Source organism: Lolium rigidum, chromosome 5 (assembly GCF_022539505.1).
Source record: "Lolium rigidum isolate FL_2022 chromosome 5, APGP_CSIRO_Lrig_0.1, whole genome shotgun sequence".
Lineage (NCBI taxonomy): Eukaryota > Viridiplantae > Streptophyta > Magnoliopsida > Poales > Poaceae > Lolium > Lolium rigidum.
The window spans coordinates 13,911,468-13,916,771 of NC_061512.1; positions in this window are offsets into that span (position 1 = coordinate 13,911,468).

The following is a 5,304-nucleotide window of genomic DNA, read 5'->3' on the forward strand; positions in this document are numbered from 1 at the left end:
GTAAAGCACATATGATGTGACCGAATAAAAATATAGTTTCAGGGGAGGAACCTGATAAGTTGATGAAGAAGGGGATGTCTTGGGCATCCCCAAGCTTAGACGCTTGAGTCTTCTTGAAATATGCAGGGATGAACCACGGGGGCATCCCCAAGCTTAGACTTTTCACTCTTCTTGATCATATATCATCCTCCTCTCTTGACCCTTGAAAACTTCCTTCACACAAAACTTCTCATAAACTTCATTAGAGGGGTTAGTACTCAAAAAATTTGAATCCACCTTGGTCCTGTAGTGGCACATTGCAAGAACTCAATAAAACATTAGCTACAGCTTTCCACGTCTAGAAAACCTCGCTTAAAGTCCACAAGAGACAATGCAAAAAACAGAGACAGAATCTGCCAAAACAGAACAGCCAGTAAAGACGAATTTTAATAAAATACTTCTGTTGCTCAAATCAGAAAACTCAAAACTAATGAAAGTTGCGTACATATCTGAGGAACACGCACGTAAATTGGCATATTTTTCTGAGTTACCTACAGGGAAAACAGCCCAGATTCGTGACAGATAGAAATCTGTTTCTGCGCAGAAATCCAAATCTAGTATCAACCTTCGATTAGAGGCTTCACTTGGCACAACAAAACACAAAACTAAGATAAGGAGAGGTTGCTACAGTAGTAAACAACTTCCAAGACACAAATATAAAACAAGTACTGTAGCAAAATAACTCATGGGTTATCTCCTAAGAAGTTGCTTTCTTTATAGCCATTAAGATGGGCTCAACAGTTTTAATGATGCACTCGCAAGAAATAGTATTTGAAGCAAAAGAGAGCATCAAGAGGCAAATCCAAAGCACATTTAAGTCTAACATGCTTCCTATGCAAAGGAATCTTGTACACAAATAAATTCATGAAGAACAAAGTGACAAGCATAAGAAGATAAAACAAGAATAGCTTCAAATATTTCAGCATATAGAGAGGTGTATTAGTACCATGAAAATTTCTACAACCATATTTTCCTCTCTCATAGTAATTTTCAGTAGCTTCATGAACAAACTCAACAATATAGCTATCGCATGCAGCATACTTTTCATGATTTCCAAACACATAATTTTTATCAAGTTCAAGAATAGTGGAATTAAAACTTTCAAACTTACTTTTATTAATAATATAACAAGGTAGACGATCAACCTAAAGAGATATGGGTCTCCTAAATAAAGTCAATACTTCTCCAATCCCATTTTCATTAGTAGCACAATTAATATTGTCAAGTAACATAGGACCATCATCTAGAGCTTTATCATAAACATTTGCCAAGCAAAATTCTTTAGTACCATGCATTTCGACATCAGGCACAAACAAAGCATTATCATAAGATTTATCAAAGTAGCATGGATTATCATAAATAACAGTAGCATAATCATTCTCACAAGTATTACTCATAGGTACTATTTCAAGAGAATCCACAGGAACATAACATTCAACCTCTTCCGGTAAGCATGGAGGACAATCAAATAGTGTAAGAGATAAAGAGTTACTCTCATTAGAAGGTTGACATGGGTAGCTAATCCATTCTTCCTCCTTTTGTTCGTCGCTCTCCTCTTCTTTTTCATCCAATGAGCTTTCAGGTTCATCAATTCCTTCTTCCACGGAGTTCCTGCAAATTGTGAGTGCATTCTTGTGCATTAATGTGTCTCTCTTTATAATCAAGGATATAAGGATTCCTACTGTAGCATTCTATGCAAGAATTAAGGATAGTAGAGACATAATCTTTAAGGTCCTTACAAACAACACAAGTTTCATAATTCTCAACCATGAAGGATTCTATCTCGGAGGCTCCCATAAATAAGACAAATTGTTCTACCTCTTCGAACCCATAATGAATATAGCAATTCCGATTATAGTTCTTAATTAAAAATTCCTCACTAAAGCCACATTGAAATTTAAGATGTTTAGTATCCTGTTGAGAGCAACGAGTTTATATCATGGCATTTAAGCAAGATTTTAGCAATTGTATTCAATTTTTCTATCATAGCACTCATTATTTTACCAGTTCTTGATTCTCTATAACAATTATAACATTCTATAAGCTCCAAGTAGGTTGTTGGTTCTCCCATAACAGCAGTTTTTAATTTTTCGGTTTTTCAAATTTTTATGGATTTTCGGGTATATGAGGTAAATAAAACAAAACTGAAATAAACTAGACAAAAGTAAACTAAGCAAACTAATACTAGACAGAAATAAAGTAAGCACAAATAAACTAGACAAAAGTAAACTAAGCAAAACAAAATAAAATAAAACAGAGAAAAAGGTAGAGTGTACTCCCCAGGTGAACTTATGAGTAGAGCTATGCCTCCCCGGCAACGGCGCCAGAAAATAGTCTTGATGACCCACAAGTATAGGGGATCGGAACAGTCTTCGAGGGAAGTAAAACCCAAATTTATTGATTCGACACAAGGGGAGGTAAAGAATACTTATAAGCCTTAACAACTGAGTTGTCAATTCAGCTGCACCTGGAAAAGCACTAGCAACAGGGGTGATGTGAAAGTAGCGAGTGGTATGAGAGCAATAGTAATAGTAACACAGCGACGAGTAATAGTGATATGAGAGCAATGGCACCGGAAAACAGTTGACATGTAGAACAAGTATATGATGATGAAAGATGGACCGGGGTTCCCAGCTATCTACACTAGTGGTAACTCTCCAATAACAAGTGTTGGGTGAACAAATTACAGTCGGGCAATTGATAGGATTGAAATAGCATTAAGACAGAATATCAAGATCATTAATCATGTAGGCATGTTTTCCAATAATAGTCGTACGTGCTCGCAATGAGAAACTTGCACAACATCTTTTGTCCTACCAGCCGGTGGCAGCCGGGCCTCTAGGGAAACTATTGGATATTAAGGTACTCCTTTTAATAGAGTACCGGAGCAAAGCATTAACACTCCGTGAAAACATGTGATCCTCACATCACCGCCATCCCCTCCGGTTGTCCCGATTTCGTCACTTCGGGGCCTTTGGTTCCGGACAGTGACATGTGCATACAACTTGTAGATACAATCTAAGCAATAAGTATAGAGCTCAAATCTAAGATCATGGCACTCGGGCCCTAGTGACAAGCATTAAGCATAACAAGATTGCAGCAACAATAACTTCATAAACTTTGTAGATAGACAATCATAATGTAACAATCCATCGGATCCCGACAAACACAACACCGATTACATCGGATGAATCTCAATCATGTAAGGCAGCTCATGAGATCATTGTATTGAAGTACATAGGGGAGAGAATACCAACTAGCTACAGCTAGAACCCGTAGTCCATGGGGGAACTACTCACGGAGCATGATGGAGGCGATGGCGTTGATGGAGATGGCTTCCGGGGCACTTCCCCGTCCCGGCAGGGTGCCGGGACGAGACTTCGTCCCCCGAATTGGAGTTTCGCGATGGTGGCGGCGACCCCGGAGTCTTTCTCGGAGTTTCGTCAAGAGTTACGGTGTTTTTAGGTCGAAAGGGATTTTATAGGCGAAGAGGCGGCGCGAGGGGGCACACGGGGGCGCCACACCACGGCCGGCGCGGGCCCGGGCCGGGCCGCGCCGCCCTATGGTGTGGTGGCCCTCCGGCCCCTCTCCGAATCTTCTTCGGTGTTCGGACGCTTACGGGAAAAATAGGAGGTTTGGTCTTCGTTTCGTCGAATTCCGAGAATATTGCCCGAACAGCCTTTCCGGAACCAAAAACAGCAGAAAACGAGAACCGGCACCGTGGCATCTTGTTAATAGGTTAGTTCCGGAAAATGCATGAAATCATCATAAAGTGCAAGCAAAACATGTAAGTATTGTCATAAAACAAGCATGGAACGACATAAATTATGGATACGTCGGGGACGTATCAAGTACTCAACCATGTCCGCATAGTTCACGAACCGTAGGGTGACACACTTAAAGTTGGATGTTGAAATGGTAGTACTTGAATATGGAATGGAGTTGGAATATTTGTTCAGAGTCCCGGATGAGATCCCGGACATCACGAGGAGTTCGGAATGGTCCGGAGAATAAGATTCATATATAGGATGTCATTTTATGTGAATTAAAATGTCGCGGAAGGTTCTATGGAAGGTTCTAGAAGGTTCTAGAAAAGTCCGGAAGAAACCACCAAGGAAGGTGGAGTCCACATGGGACTCCACCTCCATGGCCGGCCAACCCTAGTGGGGGAGGAGTCCCAAGTGGACTCCCCTTAGGGGGCCGGCCACCCCCATATGGGAGGTGGAACTCCCACCTTTGGTGGGAGTCCTAGCTTGGCTAGGTTTCCCCTCCCTATGGAAGGTTTTTGGTTCGGGTCTTATTCGAAGACTTGGAGACCAACTCTTGGGGATCCACCTATATAATGAGGGGCCAAGGGAGGGGGCCGGCCACCCCAAGACCACAACCCGGCCGCCCCCTGAGTGGCCGGCCACCCCCTCCCAAACCCTAGCCGCCCCCTCTCCTCCATAGCTCCCGCGTGCTTTAGCGAAGCTCCGCCGGAGTTCTCCACCGCCACCGACACCATGCCGTCGTGCTGTCGGATTCAAGAGGAGCTACTACTTCCGCTGCCCGCCTGGAACGGGAGGTGGACGTCGTCTTCATCAACAACCGAACGTGTGACCGATTACGGAGGTGCTGCCCGTTCGTGGCGCCGGAACCGATCGTGATCAAGATCTTCTACGCGCTTTTGCAAGCGGCAAGTGAACGTCTACCGCAGCAACAAGAGCCTCATCTTGTAGGATTTGGAATCTCTTCAAGGGTGAGACTCGATACCCCCTCGTTGCTACCGTCTTCTAGATTGCATCTTGGCTTGGATTGCGTGTTCGCGGTAGGAAAATTTTTGTTTTTCTATGCAACGTTATCCTACATATTCAAGATCTCTTACGGCAAGATGACCATGATAATGATTTTGCAAAAAATTGTGCCCTCACAAAGATTTAATGGCTTGGATAGCTGTATTACAAAAAATGATACACAATAGACCGATGACGGGATGACTTTCCCTCATTTCGAAAAAACCTACAACCACCAACATGTAGTTAGATGGAAATTAGAATTGACACAACGCAAACAAGATACATTGTTGATATCGTCTACACCCTATGTGCCACCAATTGGCAGGGCTTGAAAGAATGTTTACACGAGGTAAAAAAAAAAGCAGTACAAAGAAGTATGGGTTCTACTAACACTGAATAAGGAGGCTGTATTTTTTGTGAAATACAATGTAATAGTCATGGAGTCAAGAATTTTCCCCTGCTCTACCTAGAGGTGTTCTCCTTAAGGCCA